This window comes from Glycine max, chromosome 1 (assembly GCF_000004515.6).
Source record: "Glycine max cultivar Williams 82 chromosome 1, Glycine_max_v4.0, whole genome shotgun sequence".
NCBI lineage: Eukaryota > Viridiplantae > Streptophyta > Magnoliopsida > Fabales > Fabaceae > Glycine > Glycine max.
Window position 1 is genome coordinate 12,911,217 of NC_016088.4, and position 3,267 is coordinate 12,914,483.

At 26.4% G+C, this 3,267-nt stretch overlaps 1 non-coding gene across 1 annotated transcript; it reads left to right on the forward strand.

The window, feature by feature from the left end:
- The first annotated feature begins 1,413 nt into the window (after window positions 1–1,413).
- On the forward strand, window positions 1,414–1,485 carry TRNAH-GUG (transfer RNA histidin (anticodon GUG)). The gene has a single exon. It is a non-coding gene; the product is annotated as a tRNA-His (tRNA).
- Window positions 1,486–3,267: the final 1,782 nt, after the last annotated feature.

Genomic DNA, 3,267 nt, shown 5'->3' on the forward strand with positions numbered 1-3,267 from the left:
CAACTATGCAAGCATTGTTGAGAATTATGGCCGCTGATTTTTTTATTTTTAATTTTACCATTAAGAAAATGGGGTACCAAATACAATGAAATCAAAGTGTTGTCACAGGCTCCATCCAATTGATCAAAATGTTTGTCTCGCATCAATAATTAATTAATCTTTTTCATGCATTATTGCTTCTTTTTTTCTTTTATTTTTTTTCCAGCACATCGAATTTGAAAGGTGGGAGGGGAACGTCATGAGTCTCGTTGATTAGAATGCTTGCATTAAGGTTAAGAACTCTATCCATTGAATTTAATTTTTGGATCATTAAGGAAATGGCGTCGCAAATCCAATGTAATCATAATTTTCAAATCATTTAACAAAAAATATCAATCAGATTAGTGGCAAAGCAACTCTACTTTTTGAGACTGCTTTTGATATTTATTTTATTTTAATAGTAAATAATAAAATGCATGTTTGGTCGGGCGTTCATCACACTTGGCGCGTGTCAATCAGAAGCAAGAAATACTAGCTTTCATTTTTAAAATTTAGACGTGGATCTGTCAAATAAACATGGATCTGTCAAATAAACATGGATCATGGACTCGGATCCAAGCAGAGTATAAAAAATGTCATTTTATTGTCTATTTGTAAAAATTAAAAATCATTTTTCACTATTTCATTTCCAAAAAAATCAAATAATATTCTTCAACTATTTATGAAAAAAGGAAACATTTCTTAAATCAAATTATCTACCCAGCTTATTGTAGTGATTTTTCCTTATTTGAGTAGAATTGTTCCAATAGCAGATAGATCTCTACCAAAAGAATCAAATAACCTAAATTATGACATTGGTTGATGGTCATGTTTCTTCGTCTAATAGTTTTTTTGATGAGGTTTCTTCCTCTAATTTGCATCAACCTAGAGTTACCGACTTGAAAAAAAAATCAACTTAAGAGTTACCTAAATGGAAAATCCAGTTTAATCAAAATGAGGAGGGTAATTTGAGAATCGTCAACCCTCACTAGCAATCTTTGTTAATTGTAATTTCTTGGTACCCAAGATCCCATGTTCCTATGCCTTTACAAAGAAAAGCGTTGGATTTATCTTCTGCTTTGACAAAATTGAAGAGGAGGTTCCTTTTTCATTTCACGTGTGCTAAATTACACTCTTTAAATCTTAGAAGATAAGGATTAGTCACCTACCAAACTTGTAACCACGTTATAGTCAATCCCTACCACTCCCTTCCCACTAAAATTTTCAGCAAGGAAACTGGAACTCTTCCTAGTAGCAGTTAAAAGAGACTTGGGGGAAATGTAATTATTCGTAATATTATAACAGGCACATAACATTATTATACGATATTTGCATTAATGATGGATTAAATTAATTAAATATAATAAATTTATATTAGAATGTGTGAAACAAAAGGTGGCTGTAGTTTAGTGGTGAGAATTCCACGTTGTGGCCGTGGAGACCTGGGCTCGAATCCCAGCAGCCACAAATAATGTGTTTTATTTTTATTTATTCAGAATAGCCTAATATTGAACTTAGATGTCAATAATTTTCTGTTATTAAACGTAAATATCAGTATTTTTTTTTATTGAATCTAAATATCAATATATTTCTATTAGACGCCAAATATTTATTAGTAAAACAAATATATTAATAGGATGTTCAAAAAAATTAACACAAAACTAAAATATGATACAATATTAAACATTAAATAAGAGATTTTTTCTAATAAAATTTCAATTAACATCATTGAGTACTTTTCTTTAGGTATTTTATATTATTATAAATTTTGAAACAAATTAAATAATGTATACGCAAATATTAAAACTAAATATTTAAAAAAATTCACTCTTTTCATAATAAAACTATATATATATATATATATATATATATATATAATATTCCAAATTAAAGTATATCAGACTTAAAGATGAAATAAATTCATAAAATAATTTTATATTAAATTTATCTTTAAATTTTGCAAATTTTAACTATCATTTTAGTTTACATGCAATAAATAAGTACATTTACATTTTAAATGATGATAAATGTAAATTTGTTAAAATTATTTGTTTTTTTTTCTTCTATTTTTTTAGGCAATTTTTTTTATGCACATGTATATCTTTTTCCTTAAAAAATAAATTTATAATCCTGTTTAAAATATAATCACAATTAAGATTTTTCATTCCTTCTTAAGTTTGTTTAATGTATATCATATCAATTATGCAAATTCAAACTAAATGAGTCACACCTTTTGAGTCCCAATAAAAAAGGATAAATAATCATTTTCATCGAAAAATATGTAAATCGCTGACAAATTCATCGCTGAAAGATTAAAATTTAAAATTTGGGGGATATTTACCCTAAAATTATATTTTACCCTTAAATGAAACAAAATTTGGGATCTAACAAATTAGTCTAATAGAAACATTATGATATTTAGGTTTAACAAAAAATTACTAACATTTATGTCTAATAAAAAAATTACTGGCATTTTGATACAATAGAAAATTATTGACATTTTGGTCCAATAATGTTAACTTACTGATATTTTTGTCCAATGAAGACATATTGACATTTTGGTCCAAAATCAAAATTACTGACATTTTCGTTCAAAAAACAATTACAAACTTTTTCGTTTAATAAAAAATTATTGACACCTAGGTCCAATAATAGTAACTTATTAGCATTTTTGTCCAATCTATTCAGCATAATCACGTTGACAATTAATTTTGTGACAAATTCATCCATCTGTGTCACACAAACTATTTTATTAACGATAATGAACGAATGTTAATGGCCGGATAAATTTTTTGCACTTTTTACATTTTTGGGAATGAAATTTTGAATTTAAATATTTTAGGAATCAATTTGTCAGTGATTTATACATTTAGGGATAAAAATGACTATTTACCCTAAAAAATGCTATAATTTTGGAAGATATAACATTGCTCTTTTTAAATAGTGCAACAAACTATTAGTTTGACACGAGTTTGAAATCATACTTTGATGTCTACGACATACCATAATTTTAAGAGTTAATTATGATTGTCACTGATTTTGTTTCTTACAAATTTTAATTTTGTCTATAAACAAACTTTTTAGGTTTATGTTCCTATATTTTTCTCTAATAACAATTTCAGTCTCTATTGTCAAGTAATAGTATGTTAGCAACCTAGTGATTTATCATGCTATCAAAGAGTCTAAGAGTTCAACTACATGTAATTTTTTTTAATAAATTGTATTTTTAATTCCTCATTAACTTGTCTA